Source organism: Mobula birostris, chromosome 5 (genome assembly GCF_030028105.1).
Source record: "Mobula birostris isolate sMobBir1 chromosome 5, sMobBir1.hap1, whole genome shotgun sequence".
Classification (NCBI taxonomy): Eukaryota; Metazoa; Chordata; class Chondrichthyes; order Myliobatiformes; family Myliobatidae; genus Mobula; species Mobula birostris.
This window is the reverse complement of record NC_092374.1, coordinates 98,680,451-98,700,609: the sequence shown is the minus strand read 5'-3', so window position 1 is coordinate 98,700,609 and position 20,159 is coordinate 98,680,451. Positions and strand designations below refer to the sequence as shown.

At 51.1% G+C, this 20,159-nt stretch overlaps 1 pseudogene; it reads left to right on the top strand.

Moving 5' to 3' along the window:
• The first annotated feature begins 6,711 nt into the window (after positions 1 to 6,711).
• On the top strand, positions 6,712 to 20,077 carry LOC140198388 (F-box only protein 24-like; annotated as a pseudogene).
• Positions 20,078 to 20,159: the final 82 nt, after the last annotated feature.

The window sequence follows — 20,159 nt, the reverse complement described above, 5'->3', positions numbered from 1 at the left end:
TTTTCATCTCTTCCAGCTCCTCTCATTCCTCATGTTCCTCCCACCTCCTTAAACCTATCCCTGTTCCATGTTTTACCCCGACTTTATGGAGAAACAATGACTTTCCACAAATAAATTTAATTGCAACTATTTTATTATGAGTACTGCCAAGTTTTACTTATTATTTAACAGTACATTTTGGTAACCGGCCCTTCCAACTCAACAAGCCTGCACCACCCATTACACCCATGTGACTTTTCAACCTACTACCCCACACGTCTCTGAAGTGTGGGAGGGAACTCACGTGATCACGGGGAGAATATTCAAACTCCTCTCAGACAGTGATAAAATTGAACCCTGGTCTTCCCAACACGGAAAAATAATCTCCATTGATTCTCTCAAGCTCATTCCTGAATCTTTCCCTCATCAGAATCATTGACCTTTTTTTTCCCCCTCTTTCAGCCCTCCAGCCTCCATTTCTTCAGACTGTGCTTTTTGCAGCAATCTACACCTCCATCTTCTCTGCAGCCCACCTTTCCCATTCGATTCAACAGATCCAGCCCTGCCTCTTCCGAAGCAGCCTCGGTTTCTGGGCCCAGACAGGCAGCTGGGTGCCCTGGCCGTGATGTCAAAACTCCAACTGTTAAGTCATAATAATCACTGTTGTCTCCTGGACAACTGTTAAAGGTGATGTCACGCCACGGGAAAAGGCATGGGGGAGCTGCTGCAAGCACATACAGCACAAACAGCCAAAATAATGACATGTGCACGGTTACCCTGGGGAAAACGCAGATCACAATCAGTCCCATAGCAGTGCAACTTGAACAAAAACATAACTGCATTTGGGGAGAGAGAGAGAGGACAATGTCCAGCAAAGCAGGCAGAGACAATCTTCAGAAATATTCCAGATTAAGTAGAAATGAGGGGCCACCTAGTGTAAGTATCAGGCATATCCTGTCACCACTTGGAAATTCTTTTCTGAATACCTTGTAGCTTGCCTTCTCCAATAAGATGGTTTTCTCTTGGGCATGCTTGGGTTACAGCAGGGTAGACCAGCTTGGGCTTTGCTGTTTCAGTTATTGCCACCATTCTTACCCAAGATGATGAGGAGCTAATGTGCACTCTCCACTTTTGGTGTTCTGGGAGCTCTGCATTGCATAAAGAAGCAGTTTGCCAGACCAGACACTAATCTAAAGTGCCGTAGGCTGTTTAGATGGAGTGGGGAGGGGGTTAACCTATTCAGCACTTGTGTTCCAAGAAGATTGAAAAATTTTACAAGACTTTGGTGAGGCCTAATTTGGAGTAGTGTGCACAGTTATGGTCACTGACCTACAAGAAAGATGTCAATAAGACTGAGTATGCAGAGAAAATGTACAAGGATGTTGCCAGGACTTGTGATCCAGAGGAATGGTGAAAGATTGAATGGGTTAGAATTTTATACCTTGGAAGATAGAATGATGGGAGATTTGACAGATTATTAAAATTGAGCGGTATAGATAGGGTGAATGCAAGAAGACTTTTCCCCTCAGGTTGGGTGAGACTTGAACTAGAGGTCATCGGTTAAGGGTGAAAGGTGAACTGTTCAAGGGAACATGATGTGGAACTTCAATCGGAGGGCGGTAAGAGTGTGGAAGGATCTTCCAGAGGAAGTGGTGGATGTGGGTACGATTGCAACGTTTAAGAGAGTTTGGATAAGTACATGGATGACAGGAGTGTGGTCCTATGGTCAGTGGGAGCAGGCAGAATAATAGGGTGGCACTATTGGTCAAAGGGCCTGTAATGATCTATGTCTCTGTCTCAAAGCCAGCTGACCCTGTCTCCCATCCTGCTCAACGTCGTCCAATAACTCGGAGCTTTTCAGCATCTATTCCTAAGATCACCTGGTCTTCATTAATGAGGGAGTTCCCTTGATTTCCCTCTCGACCTTCAGCTCCAAACCAGTTGAATGGATCAGTTACATTGCTGCTGCCTTTGGGACTTCATTCTTATTGTGGGGACCAACTAAACTAAACAGCTGATCATTCCGTGTAGTCTGCCGCTTCCTGGACATATTCTGCTCTCTTTCTACATTGATCACTAAGTTGGTGGTGACACAGAATTAGGAGGTGTTGTCGAGAGTGAGGAGGGTTATTGTAGATCACGGGGGTATTGATCAGTTAGAGAAGTGTGCCAAGGAGTTGCAAATGGATTTCAATACCAATGAGTGAGGTGATGCACTTTGGAAAGTCAAACGAGTGTAGGACTTGTACTATGAATGGTAGAGCACGAGGGAGTGTAATGGAACAGAGGGACGAGGAGGATGAACACATAGTTCATTGAAAGTGGTGCCACGGTAGACGGTGGTGAAAAAGGTGTTTAGCACACTGGTCTTCATCAGTCAGGGCACTGAGTGTAGGAGTTGCAGTTGTATAAGTCGTTGGTGAGGTTGTACTTGGAGTGCTGAGTACTGTCTTGGTCACCCTGTTAAAGGAAGGATGTGGTTAAATTGGAAAGAGTGCAGGGAAGATTTATGAGAATGTTGCTGGGACTAGAGAGCCTGAGTTATAGGGAGAGGTTGCCAACCGAGGTCTTTATTCCATGAACATAGGACTATGAGGGGGAGACCTTACAAAAGTGTTTAAAATTTTGAGAGGCAGAGGTAAGGTGGATAATAAGTCTTTTCCCCAAAGTAGGGGAGGCAAAATCTAGGGGACATGGGTTTCGGGTGAGAGGGAAAGGTTTAAAAGGGACCTGAAGGCCAATATTTTCATGTAGAGGGTGTGGAATATATGGAACGAGCTGCCAGAGGAAGAGGTTGAGGCAGGAACACTAGCGCCATTTAGGAAAAGGAGGATGGTGCGGCGGGGATTTGAGCGATATGAGCTGAAGGCAGGAAATTGGGACCAGCCAGTGTCACTGTGGTCAGCACAGGCTGGTTGGGCCAAATGGCCTGTACTGGCTCTGTGTCACTGACTCCCATTTATCTAAGTTCCAAAGAGCATGATCGTGACATATTGTGATTGTGTTTATGTATCTATTATGAGTTAGGAAAGTTGTAGTTAACCTGGAAGGAGTGCAGGAATGATTTACAAGGATCTTGACTTGAGGGACCAAGTTGGAGGGAAAGGTTGGACAGGTTGGATCTTTATTCTTTAGATGGTAGGAGGGTAAGGGTAACCTTACAGAAGTGTTTAAAATTATGAGAAGTACAGACAACGTGGATGATAACAGTCTTTTCCCCAGGGAGGCAGAGTCTAAATCTAGGATGTAGAGATTTACAGTGCGAGGAGAAAGATTTAAAAGGAACCTGAGGGCCAACATTTTCACGCAGAGGCGAGGGAGCTGCCAGAGGAAGTGGGTGAGGCAGGTACAGTGGTGTCATTTGAGAAGTAGTTAGATAGGTGCTTGGAGGGATATAGGAGATTGGGGCAGTTAGTGGGCACTGTGGCGAGCATAGACTTGATGGACTGCAGGGCCTCTACCTGTGCTGTATCACTCCATGACTGTCTTATTGTGTTTTTTTTACAGCTATTAATTTTAATTTCATTTAATGTAATGTGTCACTGACGTTAGGCCATAAGATGATACAACATAGGAGCAGAATACTCTGCTATTTCATCATGGCTGACTTATTATCCCTCTCAACCACATTCTCCTGTTTTCTCCCTCATAACCTTTGACATCCTGACTAACCAAGAACCTACCAACCTCAGCTTTAAATGGACTCAGTGAATTTATTACTCATGTGCTCAGTATTATTTATTATTGTCACAGTATGTCTTCTTTTGGACATTGGTTGTTTGTCAGTCTTTGTTTATATATAGATTTTCATGATTTCTATGACAGCGTATAGACATCTTGATAATAAATTTACTTTGTACTTCCAACATCCAGAACTATATCAATCTCAGTTTTGAACAAACTCCATGACTAAGTCTTCACGAGTGCCAAAGTTCCCCATTCCTGGGATGGTGATGGCTCCACCTGTTCAGTTCTGAATGGTGAAGCCTGGGTTGTTGCTCTCCACAGTCAGGGAAACACCCTCTCCATCCCCACCTACAGCCCTGGAAGCACGTGGTCTTGTAGATGACATAGAAGCCTCCAATTTTCCATTTCCCTCCCCCGACCCCCCAACTCACCAACCTCAGCACGTTACAGCCTCTCAGACACTGCTGGTCTCCTGGGTACACAGCAGCCATCTTGCACACAAATCTCGCAAACAGCAATATGACAGCCACCGAAAGAGGCCACCCAGTGCGGGATGGGAGAAGAACGGTGGGGGGTGGGGGGCAGTGGAGAGCAAAATCTCTGCTTCGGAACAGGGAGGTTAGTGCCGTTGCTGTGTGGGCTGAGGGGCTTCAGTCCCCCACCTGTACTCTCACTCCCCACACCCTCAAGCTCTGTGTGACCCCCTACCACAAACCCCTTCCCTCTGGGTGGTGGGGGTGTGTCCATGACTCTCTCACCCATCTCCAGCTGGGGAGTGCATGGGCATCCTGAATTCACAGGCTGACCCCTCCCCACTGCAGCCACCAGAAGGTGGGGGCGGTCATGGACAGGGACAAACCTTAATCTACAATGCACGGCCTTTCCGAGATGTATCCAGGCAACAACAGGTGGCTGGTGTGACACAATCCTCTCCAACACTGGCTGGCCTGAGCAGGCGAACAGGAGTTGCCCTGGGCAACTGTTTGCTTATATTACGTCCCATGGGGGGGGGGGGCTCAGGAGGATGGGGTGCTGAGTATGGGATTGGAGGCCTGGCAGTGGCTGGTCCTGGAGTTGGAGGCCTGTATGGGTGGGTGGGACGGTGGGAGGATAGGAAAGGGGCTTGTTTTGTGTTGTTCTGAACATTATGGGCACGTTATGTTTTCACCAGGACCTGTGGTGACACTTGGAGGAAGTTGTGGGTAGAGGGAGGGAGCGTGATGGAGGAGGCCGGGGAGCAACCAAGGGAATGCAAGAACCTACTTCACACTGAGTCAGGGAGAGTAACGGTCAAGACGTGGACAGTGAGGCCAAGCTCACCGGCACAAGCAGGAGGCTATTTGGCCCTTCTCTGCTATTCACCACAATCAGAGCTGATATTCCTCCCCCACTGACCTACACAGCCGGGATCCCTCTGGCATTAAGTGTTTCCATTCCCCCACCCCCCAACATGAATATGGTGAATGAGAGCCTCACCTGCCTGGAATGGAGAGGATGCCACAGTTCATGATATTGGCTGTTTTAATATCAGCGTGAGCCACCACTCTGGTGCCTGAGTCACGGTTTACTTTTTGCTGCAGGCTGTTTGATGGATTAGAACATTGCACAGTACAGGCCCTTCAGCCCATGATATTTTGCTGATCTTTTAACCTACTCTAAGATCAATTTAACCCTTCCCTCTATTTTCTATCATCTCTGTGCCTATCTAAAAGTCTTTTAGATAGATAGATAGATAGATATACTTTATTGATCCCGAGGGAAATTGGGTTTCGTTACAGCCGCCCAACGAAGAATAGAGCATAAATATAGCAATACAAAATTTTGTGCCCCTAATGTATCTGGTTCTACCACCATCTCTGACAGCACGTTCCGTGCTCCACCACTCTCCATGTAAAGAACTTACCTCTGACATCCCCCATACTTTCCTCAAATCACCTTAAAATACTGTCCCCTCATGTTAGCCATTTCCACCCATGGACTGGGTGTGGGGAGAAGTGGGCATCAGTGGTGGGTGCAATGTGGATGAGGTGGTCATGGTTATTCAATGGCAGAAGTGAGTGTGGGTGGAGTCTGGGGCTGTATTGGGTGCGACAGTGTGGTTGGGGTGGGGTGGAATTGTAGGCATGGGGAAGGGGTAGTTGGGTGGAACATTGGTGGGTTATTGGGTGCAAATGTGTAGTTGGGCTGGGGTGGAATTGTAGGCATGGGGAAGGGGTGGTTGGGTGGAACATTGGTGGGTTATTGGGTGCAACTGTGTGGTTGGGCTGGGGTGGAATTGTAGGCATGGGGAAGGGGTGGTTGGATGGAACATTGGTGGGTTATTGGGTGCAACTGTGGTTGGGGTGGGATGGAATTGTAGGCATGGGGAAGGGGTGGTTGGGTGGAACATTGGTGGGTTATTGGGTGCAACTGTGTGGTTGGGACGTGGTTATTGGGTGTGGACAGTGCGGGTGGAGTTTGGGGCTGTATTGGGTGGGACTGTAGGTGTAGGGGAGGGGTGATTGGGTGAAACATTGTAGGTAGTATGGTGGTGTAGACTGTGGGTGCGGGAGGTCATTGGGTGGGATAGTCAATGGGGTTTGAGGTGTGATTGGGTGGGGACACTAGGTGGAGTTAGGGTGGGTGTGAGAAATTCATTGGGACTGTGGATAGGTGGAAAGGGTCATTGAGTGAGACAGTGTGAGTGGGGTGGTGGGGATTAGTTGTGTGGGAGTCTCAATGGAGTTTAAGGTGCAATAGTGTTGGGGGGTCTAGGTGGGACTGTGGGTGCAAGGATAGTTCACAGTGTGGTGGAGTGGGGGTGATGGGGTGGGGATCACTGTGCAGAGAGAGATTTCATTGGTTAGGACAGTATGGGAGGGGTATGGGTGTAATTGGTAGGGCAAAGTGGAACTTTGGGTGGGACTGTGTGCCTGGGGATGGGGTCAATTGATGAGACAGTATCAGTGGGGTTTGGGGGAGTCACTGAGTGGGACGGTATGGGGGGTCTGGGTGGGGCAGTGCTGTGTAGGGGTGGTCATTGGATGTGGCAGAGTGGTGGGACACATGAGCAGGTCTCTTCAGTGTAGGCGTTTGGATGGATTTGCTGAGCTGACTGTGGCTGGGAGTAACGAGAGGTTGGTCCTGTTCCACCAGGTGAAGAGAAGGAGAATGTCCTTCTGCCAGTCAAGTGGGACAGAACTCGGAGGAAGTACCGCCAAGCAGGACCGAACAGGTCCGTTCTCCATCCTCTCCATCCCTCCCGAGTTAGTGAGTATCCAGTGTAGTACATGCAAGAGGATACACCATGTTCAGCTTAATGAAGCACAAAAATCTCTACAAGCATCTTGGCCTTGTAAGATATAGTTATAATCCAGTTCCTTAGTGCGGGTTCCTGTTAATGTTAATTCTGGTATCTGTCCCCCACTTTTCCTTCGCTACATCGATGACTACATTGGCGCTGCTTCCTGCACGCATGCAGAACTCGTTGACTTTATTAACTTTGCCTCCAACTTTCACCCTGCCCTCAAGTTTACCTGGTCCATTTCCGACACCTCCCTCCCCTTTCTAGATCTTTCTGGCTCTGTCTCTGGAGACAGCTTATCCACTGATGTCTACTATAAGCCTACTGACTCTCACAGCTATCTGGACTATTCCTCTTCTCACCCTGTCTCTTGCAAAAATGCCATCCCCTTCTCGCAATTCCTCCGTCTCCGCCGCATCTGCTCTCAGGATGAGGCTTTTCATTCTAGGACGAGGGAGATGTCTTCCTTTTTTAAGGAAAGGGGCTTCCCTTCCTCCACTATCAACTCTGCTCTTAAACGCATCTCCCCCATTTCACGTACATCTGCTCTCACTCCATCCTCTCGCCACCCCACTAGGAATAGGGTTCCCCTGGTCCTCACCTACCACCCCACCAGCCTCCGGGTCCAACATATTATTCTCCGTAACTTCCGCCACCTCCAACGGGATCCCACCACTAAGCACATCTTTCCCTCCCCCCCTCTCTCTGCATTCCGCAGGGATCACTCCCCACGCAACTCCCTTGTCCATTCGTCCCTCCCATCCCTCCCCACTGATCTCCCTCCTGGCACTTATCCGTGTAAGCGGAACAGGTGCTACACATGCCCTTACACTTCCTCCCTTACCACCATTCAGGGCCCCAAACAGTCCTTCCAGGTGAGGCAACACTTCACCTGTGAGTCGACTGGGGTGATATACTGCGTCCGGTGCTCCCGATGTGGCCTTTTATATATTGGCGAGACCCGACGCAGACTGGGAGACCGCTTTGCTGAACATCTACGCTCTGTCTGCCAGAGAAAGCAGGATCTCCCAGTGGCCACACATTTTAATTCCACATCCCATTCCCATTCTGACATGTCCATCCACGGCCTCCTCTACTGTAAAGATGAAGCCACACTCAGGTTGGAGGAACAACACCTTATATTCCGTCTGGGTAGCCTCCAACCTGATGGCATGAACATCGACTTCTCTAACTTCCGCTAAGGCCCCACCTCCCCCTCATACCCCATCTGTTACTCATTTTTATGCACACATCCTTTCTCTCACTCTCCTTTTTCTCCCTCTGTCCCTCTGAATATACCTCTTGCCCATCCTCTGGGTCCCCCCCCCCCCCTTGTCTTTCTTCCCGGACCTCCTGTCCTATGATCCTCTCGTATCCCTTTTGCCAATCACCTGTCCAGCTCTTGGCTCCATCCCTCCCCCTCCTGTCTTCTCCTATCATTTTGGATCTCCCCCTCCCCCTCCAACTTTCAAATCCCTTACTCACTCTTCCTTCAGTTAGTCCTGACGAAGGGTCTCGGCCTGAAACGTCGACTGCACCTCTTCCTACAGATGCTGCCTGGCCTGCTGCGTTCACCAGCAACTTGGATGTGTGTTGCTTGAATTTCCAGCATCTGCAGAATTCCTGTTGTTAATGTTAATTACAGTTGTCTTACCTGCCACCTGCTCTCCTTTTTTCTTTGATTGTAGGGTGCTTTTAGCTTTCTCACTCTTGGTTTGGTGGCAAGGTGAATGTTCTTGCTGATCTACCATAGTTTGTGTGCTGGTGATCCTCCCATCGTCCTGCTCGGGAGAACCGCCCAGGATGTGGATGGGCCCAGTGATGAAGACTGGGGAGACCTATGGCTTGGAGAGGTAACTTAGTTGCCTTTGTCCTTGCAGCCTGCGGAGGTTGCGGGTTTGGGAGTTGTAATGTAGTGGTCAGGGCAGATAACAGTAGAGTATTTGTGGGTGGTGTGCAATATCACAACAGTGGTGAAGGCAATGAATGTTTAGGGTGGGTGGACGGTCTGTCCAATACGGGGTCTCAGCCCGAAATGTAGACTCTTGATTCCCCTCCATAGGTGCTGCCTGATCTGTTGAGGTCCACCTGTTTTTTGAAGCAGAGAATTCATGTTTAGGGAAGTGGATGGGCTAAAAATAAAAAGGATGGTATCATGTTTCCTTAGAGATGTTGGAGCTGCCCTCATCAAAAAGTCAAGTTGAAGTTTATTGTCATCTGCACTTGTCCACGTGTGCCCAGGTGCGACGAAATACTTAGGTACAGGCGCACCACCGGCACATACTCTGATCACCGTTCAAGCATTAAAGAGACAACGTTGATGTGATCAATGTGAAAGATCACGACTAGAACTGTTGTTACGGAACAAGGTTCTCTGTAGCACAAGTTGGCCATAGTGTCGATATACCAAGGTTGTGATTAGGTCCACTCACCTCTCCTATCAGGTTTCTTCTTCTTCAGCCATTTACCTTTTCCATTCATCACCTCCCAGCTTCTCACTTCATCCCCACCTTCCCCATCCACTCACCTTCTCCCTCACCTAGCTTCACTGTCATCTGCCAGATAATACTCCTTCCCGCCCACCCACCTTCTCATTCTGGGTTCTTTATCCTTCCATGCCAGTCCTGACCCAAAATGTTGAGTGTTTATTCCCCTCTGTAGATGCTGCCTGATCTGCCAAGTTCCTCCAGTGTATTGTGATTACGATTGTGCAGTTGGATCAAAAACTGAACAGTTGAAAGCAAGTAGCTATTCTTAAACCTAGTGGTGTGGGACTTCAGGCTTCTGTCAACCAGACAGTCAGAGATTCTTTTCTCGAGTTTGTGATAGAAACACCTATTCTTGCTTGCTCATGATGGAAATACATTGGAGAGTCAAGGGGAGGCTGGCACCACTGGCCCATCAGTACCTGACCTTCAGTTGAGTTTCTGGCCGGCAATATTTCCAGAATTTTCCTGATGGGATCTCAGCAAAGGTCATTGAAGGTCAAAGATGGATGGTCATTACCTGTCCTTGTATGGCATGTTGCCACATCAGCCCATGCCGGATTGTTATCTTGCCCTTGCTGTAGGCTGTTGAACTTGTTAACATGTGGTGAATGAAGTTGAACGCTGTGCCATGAACAGTGAACATTCCCACTTCTGACTTCCTGGTGAAAGGAAGGTCACAGAAGAAACAGCTAAAGATGGCAGGGATCTGGACACAGCTCCAAGGACCTCTAGTACTGATGGTGGGGTGACGAGAGTGTGGGAAGAAGGCAGACGTGCACAAAATGGAAGAGGTGCGGTTGGAGGCAGCATCGATGGTGGAAGAAGGGAAGCCCCTTTCTTTGAAGGAGGAGGACATCTCCTTCATTCTGGAATGAAAAGCCTCATCCAGAGAGCAGATGTGGCAGAGGTGAAGGAATTCAGAGAAGGGGATGGCATTCTTTTTAACATGTGACAGGGTGGGAAGAGTTATAGTACAGGTAGCTGTGTGAATCAGTGGGTTTATAATAGATATCAGTTGGTATTTGAAGGAGGGGGACATCTCCTTCCTCCACCATCAACGCTAACCTCAACTGTAGCTCTTCCATTTTACACATGTCCGCCACCCTCCCAGGGATAGGGTTCCTTTTGTCCTCACCTACCACCCCACCAGCCTCTGTGTCCATAAATTTTCCATAACTTCTGCCTGTCCAACGGGATCCCACCACCAAGCACGTCCTTCCCTCCCCCGCCCCCAACTTTGCTTTCCACAGGCATCGCTTCCTACGCAACTCCTCTGTTCATTTATCCCTCCCCACTGATCTCCCTCCTGGCACTTATCCTTGCAAGTGGAACAAGTGCTACACCTGTCCCTATACCTGTTCCCTCACTAGCATTCAGGGGCCCAAACAACCTTCCAGGTGAGACAACACTTCAACTCAGAGTCTGTTGAGGTCATCTACTGTATCCGGTGCTCCCAGTGTGACCTCCTGTATATCAGTGAGACCCAACATAGATTGGGAGACTGCTTCGCAAAGCACCTGTGCTCCATCTGCTGGAAAAAAATGGGATCTCCCAGTGGTCAACCATTTTAATTCCACTTCCCATTCCCATTCCGATGTCAGTCTATGACCTCCTCTACTGTTGTGATGAAGCCACACTCAGATTGGAGGAGCAACATCTTATATTCTATCTGGGTAGCCTCCAACCTGATGGCATGAACATGGATTTCTCAAATTTGCAGTAATGTCCCCCACCCCACTCCTTCACCATTCCCCATTACCTTTTCCATCTCTCACCTTATCTCCTTACCTGCCCATCACTTCCCTCTGGTGTTTCTCCCCCTTTCTTCATGGCCTTCTGTCCTCTCCTATCAGATTCCCCCTTCTCCAACCCTGTATCTCTTTCATCAATCAACTGCCCAGCTCTTTACTTCACCCCTCCCCTTCCCGGTTTCACCTATCACCTTGTGTTTCTTCCTCCCCTCCCTCCACCTTCTAACTCTGACTCCTCATCTTTTTTCCCAGTTCTGATGAAGGGTCTCGGCCCAAAATGTTGACTCTTTTCCACAGATGCTGCCTGGCCTGCTGAGTTCCTCCAGCATGTTGTGTGTGTTGCTCAGATTTTCAGCATCTGCGGATTTTCTCTTGTTTGTGATTGAACTCTTTCATTAATTAAAATGCTCGGCAGAGGATTTTGTGGCAGTTGGTAAAATTCCATCTTCTCCAGAACATGCTGGTGTAATTCTGCACTGCCATCAGAGTCCCCTCACATCAACCATTACTGTCTGGTTTGGTGATTCCATCTTCCCCAGAACGTACTGGTCCAATTCTACACTGCCATCATACAGAGCTTCCTCACATCAGCTGTTATGTCTGGTTTGGTGCAGCATCCTCTTACAATGTACAAACACTACAGCAGACCGTCAGGTCAGCAGAAAAGATCATTGGTGGCAATCTACCATCATTTCAGGACTTGTGTGTGCCCAAGGCAAAGTGGAAAATCATTTCAGACTGTGGTGGTGATGGCATCCGTTAGTCTCGCGAGACCATGGATCTGCGCCTGGAAAGTCTTGCAAGTGCCCTCCCCAGGGTGCAGGCCTGGGTAAGGTTGTATGGAAGACCGGCAGTTGCCCATGCAGCAAGTCTCCCCTCTCCACAACACCGATGTTGTCCAAGGGAAGGGCAAGGGCCGATACAGCTTGGCACCAGTGACATCGCAGGAGTTGCCAGAGCGAGGTTGAAGGCAACGTCGGACTGCCTTAGGGACTCCAGCTCCGGATTTGTCCTCAGGGTTTACTCCCGAAGCCTTTCCCATGAGTAGGTATGGCCGCAAGGCAGCAGAGGTTTGAAATCAGAGTTTTCCCTCCCTTAGATGGACTGCCTTCCCAGGCTGACGAGCTCCATCTACCCGAAGCAGTGGTTTTAAGGCACCAGGACCCGCCTTCACCCCTTCTCCTGTCAGTAGAAACAGTTCCGCTGGGCTTGGCGGCTAAGCCACAAAAGAAGGCCAGGAGTTGGACTTGGTTATCAGAGGCTATTTGAGGTGCATGCCGTGAGGAGCACTTTTAAGTAGTGGGAGCTTGTCCCCACTACCACTCCTCGGCTTGACAACCTTTGAGACAGTACCCACCTAGTAAACTGCCTTTTCCAAAAGCTCCCTCTGGAAAGCACTATAGGGCTATTAAAACAAAAACATCGTGTCATCTAAGAAGTTTCTTTCCCCAACCCAAACAGTTAATCTGATCAACCATTCTCGCTAGCCCACTCCAGCCCTCATCTATTTATTTATTTATTGAGATACAGTGCAGAACAGGCCCTCTGGCCCTTTTGAGTCACGCTGCCCAGCAACCCTCCGATTTACCCTCGCCTATCGCAGGACAATTTGCAATGACCAATTAACCTACTAACCGGTATGTCTTTGGACTGTGAGCAGAATCCAGAGCATCTGAAGGAAAGCAACATGGTCACAGGGAGAGTGGACAAACTTCTTTTAGCCAGTGGCAGGAATTGGAAAGCGTTGATACCGTAAAGCATTCTGCTAACCACCATGCTACCGTGCCCACCCTCCCCCCAAACTGTTTCCCCGTCATTGCACTGCATAGTAAACTGTTTACATTGAAAATACAGGCTTGTATTTATGTACATGTTATTCCATATCTGTACTTTAGCCTTGAACTTTATTTTATAGAATTCTTCATTCTTTATATTGTTGAATGCTGGTTTTTGTTGCACGTCACGGCAACACACCACAGCAAATTTCTGACCCGTGTAAATGTATATGTCAGATAGAGTTGTTCCTTGATTGCTCACTGAACTGGAGCAGTTTGGCTAGAGATGCAGCCTGTGGGCACTCAGTACAGAGGTGGGGACGTTGTCTATTCTGTACCCCTTGCCGTACTCCACATTCTTGGTTGTTTTATGATATCACACTAAGCGATTTTATGTGGACTGTTGGTCTTGTGATGACAAGAATCCCTGGGATGTGGGGGGTGTGTAGTTGAGGTGGACCACCCACTCCACACTTCTGACTAAACACAATCGTGAGTGCTTCAGCCTTGTCTTTGCCCCTGATGGGGGAGATGAGCTTGGAACTTCTAACAGCTGGTAGTTTAATTGTTCCTGATCAGATAGTGTGATACCTCAGAGCTTTGATCAGTTGTTGGGAGTGTTTTAGCTCTGTCTTTCTCCTGGTTTTGTTTATCCTAGTCTGCTGTTACTCTGTACTGGAGGCAACCTCATCTCACTCTAGCTGTTAACTGAAACTTTGCCATTAGAGCCTAAAGGTTTCCTTTTGAGTCGCCGTCCAGAGAATTAATCTGGACCCAGGAGTGTGACGGAGAGTTGGGAGGCAACATCTACTCCCCATCCAATGTCACTGGAACAAGACGGGGCAATTCTCATATCGGGTGTTGGTGGGATCTGGTTACTCACAGTGACTGCTGATTCCCATATTCCAACAAGAGCTACATTTCCACAATCCCTCTCTGGGGCTGAAGCACTTTGGCACGTCTGAGCTACCGAAGAGTTCTCTTTCTAAATACAGATCTCTCTTTTGTCATACCAGTTGAAATAACTACAAGTTTCTCAGGGATACCAAATGGTTGCGAAGACCCATTTGTATCCCTCATGGCTCCACACAGTACAAGGCCAGTTTTACTGAATGGAGCTATTGTCACACTCACATCTGTGCTCTACAAATTTCCCCAAACTTGTCTCCTATTTCTGGTTGCCTCATTATAGGAAGGATGTGAAAGCTTTGGAGAGGATGCAGAGGAGATTTACCAGTGTACTGCCTGGAGCATATCTTATGAGGATAGGTTGAGCGAAATGTGGTTTTCACTCTCTATCAGCTGTTATGAGGACTCTCTACCTTGTCTCTTCCCCTCATTTTGTCCAGGTGTACTTGCACTGTGTTTGTTTGACGTACTGTGCATTCTCTCCAACATGGACAGAGACAATGTGTGTCCCCTGATGTCATGGTCATCCGAGAGTCTTGGATACAAAACCATCGCCGAGACCAGGGGGATGGTGCAGGAGCTGCTTCTGCTGCCTCACACCTGCAGCAACTGGCTTTGAGCTCCTGGTGGCCACCCAGAACATTGACTGTTTATTCCTCTCTCTAGATGCTGCCTGACCTGCAGAGTTCCTCTAGCATTTGTGTGTGTTAACGTATGAATTGATGTGCTAATCGGAGCAGTGAGGTGACTGTGTGGGACACTGCCACAGTTAGTAGGGCTCCTGCCTCGTGGCTCCAGCGATGCGGGTTCAATCCTGACCTCAGGTGATGTCTCTTGTGGAGCTTGCACATTCTCCCTGTGACTGTGTAGGTTTTCCCTGTGCCTCCTACCTCTCGACGATGTGTGGGTTGGTTGGTTAATTGGTCGTTGTAGATTGTCCGCAGTCCGTAAGGTGAGAAGCAGATCCTGGGAGAGTTAGGTGGGATGGGTGTCGAGTTGATGGTGGTGAGGACTCTGTGGACCGAGGCCTCTGGTGCTGTACAGCTCTAATGAGTGGTTACTCCAGGGAATGAGATGACTAATAATTTATTAATCTAGGCAATTATGTGACTAATTCCCTGTGTGGGGTCCTCCACATCGGTGAGCCCGGACACAGACTGAGGGACTGCTTCATTGTACACCTTCTGGTGACCACTGATTTCAGTTCTACTTTCCATTCCTACTCCACCACGTTGGAATGATGAAGCCACACTCAGTTCTCGAGGGGCAACACCTCGTATTCAGTCTGTGTAGTCTCCAACCTGGTGGCATGAATATCTGACTTCCAGTAATCCGTCCCCCACTGCCTCCTTCTCTCTTTTTCCGTTCCCCATTCAGATTCCTTCATCAGTCCTTTACAGCTTCCACCTATCACCCGCCAGCTTTTTTACCTCATCCTCACTCTCCCCGCACCCTCAGCTGGTCTCACCTATCACCCGCCAGCTTTTTTACCTCATCCTCACTCTCCCTCGCACCCTCAGCTGGTCTCACCTATCACCTGCCAGCTTTTTTACCTCATCCCCACTCTCCCGCACCCTCAGCTGGTCTCACCTATCACCTGCCAGCTTTTTTACCTCATCCTCACTCTCCCGCACCCTCAGCTGGTCTCACCTATCATCTCAAAGCTTTTTTACCTCATCCCCACTCTCCCGCACCCTCAGCTGGTTTCACCTATCACCTGCCAGCTTTTTTACCTCATCCCCACTCTCCCGCACCCTCAGCTGGTTTCACCTATCACCTGCCAGCTTTTTTACCTCATCCCCAGCTCTCCCGCACCCTCAGCTGATCTCACCTATCACCTGCCAGCTTTTTTACCTCATCCCCACTCTCCCGCACCCTCAGCTGGTCTCACCTATCACCCCGCCAGCTTTTTTACCTCATCCTCACTCTCCCGCACCCTCAGCTGGTCTCACCTATCACCCGCCAGCTTTTTTACCTCATCCTCACCTCTCCCGCACCCCTCAGCTGGTCTCACCTATCACCCGCCAGCTTTTTTACCTCATCCTCACTCTTCCCGCACCCCTCAGCTGGTCTCACCTATCATCTCAAAGCTTTTTTACCCTCATCCCCACTCCTCACCGCACCCTCAGCTGGGTCTCACCTATCACCTGCCAGCTTTTTTACCTCATTCCCACTCTCTCCCGCACACTCAGCTGGTCTCACCTATCACCCGCCAGCTTTTTTACCTCATCCCCACTCTCCCGCACCCTCAGCTGGTCTCACCTATCACCTGCCAGCTTTTTTACCTCATCCTCACTCTCCCGCACCCTCAGCTGGTCTCACCTATCACCTGCCAGCTTTTTTACCTCATCCCCACTCTCCCGCACCCTCAGCTGGTCTCACCTATCACCTGCCAGCTTTTTTACCTCATCCCCACTCTCCCGCACCCTCCTGTTCTGGCTTCTTTCACCTTCCTTTCCAGTCCTGATGAAAGGTCTCCGCCCAAAGCATCAGCTGTTTATTGCCATCCATAGATGCTGCCTGATCTGCGGAGTTCCTCCAGAATTTTGTGTGTGTTGCTTAGGGTTACAATTGTATTGCTGAAGGAGAGAGTGGCCCAGGATCCCTTGAACATGTTGGTCAAAACTCTGTCATTCCACTGGGGTTAAACCATGCTGGTGTACCGAGGGAACTGCATTGTTAGAGGGCTGTCTTTCACATGAAGATCTGATAAAAAGCTCTCTGTGCCTCATGGCTGGATTAACACAGCTCTCAGTCCATGTTAGTGGCACGTTGGCATTTGTGTTGGCCAGCGTTAGCCTCAGGACAACACACACACAATGCTGGAGGAACTCAGCAGGTCATAAGGGTGTCTCAGACGTCTCTCTGGGTGGAAGGTATCTCTGGGCCGGGGAGGGGAGTGGTTGATTTCTTGGGGCTTCAGCTGCTGTGCCTGTCTCGCCTGCAGCTGGATCGGATCATCGCGGAGCTGTCGGTGAAGGAGGTGGTGACACTGGGCCAGACGTGCCGCTACCTGCACGCTCTCTGTAGTAACGACTCCGTGTGGAAACGCATCAGCCGCCGCTTAGCGCCACGGCTCAGTGCTGAGGGGGTGGCCGAACATGGCTTTTGAAACGGGCTTCCATCCTCAACTGTGAGTTAAACCCTGGGACCTCAACACCAACCCCCCCCCCACCCCCCACCCCCCCCCCAACCCCCCCCCCACCCCCCCCCCAAACCCCCCCCCCAAACCCCCCACCCACCAACCCCCCCCACCCACCACCCACCACCCACCACCCACCACAACTCCTCCTCAACTCTGCCAACCTTACTTCCCCCAGCGGACACCCAGCTTTGACTCCTCTCCCCCGCCTACTGGACAGCAGTTCTCGCCTCCAACACTCCGCTCCTTCCTCCAAATGTGGACCCCCTGCCCACGCACCTCCCTCCCACACGGAGTCAACCATGCTCCTCCTTCAACTACCCTCTCCAGCCAGACCCCACCCCCTATATAGCTCGTACACTTTAACCCAGGGAAGGTCCTGCTTTACACCTTTCCCACAGCAATCCCTCCCCACCGCCAAGTGCTGTGCCTCCATGGGGGGAGGTGGCTTTCTGACAACCTGGAAACTGTTCATGCCTCCAACAGAGCTGTCTGTTTAATTTCAACACACACACACACACACCACCCACCACCCAAGGCCCCCATTGGGAGAGGGCAGTCCTGCTTCCTGAGGTCACCCTGGAATGCCCAGGTTCTGCCCCGTGGTCCCGTACTCTGCCACACCCTCTCAGCCGGGTTCCCCGTGGGGGCTGGGACAGAGATGGACAGTGATTCACCTCCTGCACACCCCACTTACCCTCTCCCTCTAATCCAGGGGTCATAAGCAGTTACCACAGTGAGTACTGATTTTCTCCACACTGTCTACCCCCTCTCACTAACTCAGGGATCACTGATTTTCTCCCCCCCTCTTCCTCTCCCCTCTCCCCTCTCCCCTCTCCTCCGTCTCCCCTTCTCCCTCTCCCCCCTCTCTCCCCCTCCCCCACTCCCCCTCCCCTCTCCCTCTCCCCCTCCCCTCTCCCCTCCCCTCTCCCTCTCCCTCCCCCTCCCCCCTCTCCCCCTCTCCTCTCCCCTCTCCCCCTCTCCTCCACCTCCCCTCTCCTCCACCTCCCCCTCCTCCCCTCCTCCCCCTCCCCTCCTCCCCCTCTCTCTCCCCCTCTCTCTCCCCCTCCCCCCTCCCTCCCCCCCTCTCCCCCCTCTCCCCCTCTCTCCTGTCCCCTCTCCCCCCCTCTCCCCCTCTCTCCTCTCCCCCTCCTCTCTCCTCCCCACTTCCATCCCCTCTCCCCTCTCCCCCTCTCCCCCTCTCCCCCTCTCCCCCTCCCCTCTCCTCCACCTCCCCTTCTCCCCCTCCCTCTCCCCCTCCCTCTCGCCCCCTCTCCCCCTCCCCCACTGCTACCCCTCCTCTCCCCCCTCCTCCACCTCCCCTTCCTCCCCTTCCTCCCTCCTTCCCCTCCTCCCCTCCTCCCCCTCCCCTCTCCCCTCTACCCTCTCCCCCTCTCACCCCTGTCCTCCACCTCCTCCTCCGCCCCTCCTCCCCCTCTCCCCCCTCCCCCTCCCTCTCCTCCCTCTCCCCTCTCCCCCTCCTTCCCCCTCGTCCCCTCTCCCCTCTCTCTCCTCTCCCCCTCTCTCCTTCCCCTCTCTCTCCTCCCCACTTCCATCTCCTCCTCCCCTCTTCCTCCCTCTTCCTCCCTCTTCCCTCCCTCTTCCCCCCTCTCCCCTCTCCCCCTCCCCCTCTCCCCCTCCCCCTCTCCCCCTTCCCACTCTCCCCTCTCCCCTCTCCCCCCTCTCCCCCTCTCCCTCCCCTCCCCCCTCACCCCTCTCCCCCCCCCAACTCTTCCACCCCCTTCCTCCCCGTCCTTCCACCCCCAACGGGATAATAATCAGAGCCCTGCCCCTCTGCCTTCGGTGAAGGTTGAAGGAGTTGATCACAAACTGGGAAGGGTTTGGGAACCAGTCTGTCATCACCCTGAACTGTCGTTCAGTAATGTTGGTGCTGGGGGTGTGGTCCTCCACTCTGCTGGTCTGGGTCGTCAGGACGTGGTCCACCCTCCCCACCCGCTGGTTCACAGCTGTCAGTCTCCTGCCCCGACAGATACCAAAGGCCTATTCTTCCAAACGTTCGGTGGCCGTAGGAAGACCGTGAGTCGGACAGTAGCACCTCACCTGTCCCACGGGTACCGCAAGTTCATCCCCACCAAGGATAACATCTTTATCCTGGACTACAGTGGCACTCTGTTCTTCCTGAAGAATGCCCTGGTCTCCTCCAGCCTGGGCCAGATCCAGTGGAGGCGGGCTTGTCGCTATGTTGTACTGTGCCGCAACGTCAAGGACGTAAGTGTTAATATTTCTGCTACTGATCTGTTCTCGGCTTTGTATCTGACCCCTGGGAGTGTGTGATGGGACGGTGTGGGAGGGAGGTGTCACTCTGTATCTGACCCCCGGGAGTGTGTGATGGGTTGGTGTGGAGGGAGGGTCACTCTGTATCTGACCCCAGGAGTGTGTGATGGGACAATGTGGAGGGAGGGTCACTCTGTGTCTGACCCCAGGAGTGTGTGAATGGGACGGTGTGGAGGGAGGGTCACTCTGTGTCTGACCCTCAGGGAGTGTGTGATGGGACAGTGTGGAGGGAGCTTCACTCTGTGTCTGACCCCGGGAGTGTGTGATGGGACAGTGTGGAGGGAGCTTCACTCTGTGTCTGACCCCGGGAGTGTGTGATGGGAATGTGTGGAGGGGACGTTTCACTCTGTGTCTGACCCCGGGAGTGTGTGATGGGACGGTGTGGAGGCGAGGTGAATCTGGGAGCATCCGATGGAGACGGTGTTTGCTTCACAGGCTTTCTTTCGGATCTATTTTCTCCAAGGTGAGAATTTAATGTTTGTTTCTCTGTTTTCAGTTTGCAACTGACCCGAGGAATGACACAATCTACAGGAAATATTTATATGTGCTGGGGACAAGGGAGATTCCTCCTTTGGTAGCCCAGGACCCAAGTGATGCTGCCTGTGCATGTGACTGCGTAGAGGTGTACCTCCAGTCCAGTGGACAGCGAGTATTCAAGATGACCTTCCACTCTTCCATGAGGGTTCAAGAAGATTAAGCTGGTGGGACAAGAAACGGAAAGGTCTTTGCTCCTCTTGACAGGTAAGCCTTGGGCAGTGTCTGTGTGAGGGGTGTGAAGGGGCGATTTGGGACACAGGACAGCGACTTCATCCCCAGTCTTCCCCCTCTCCCCCCACCTCCCTCGGTCGG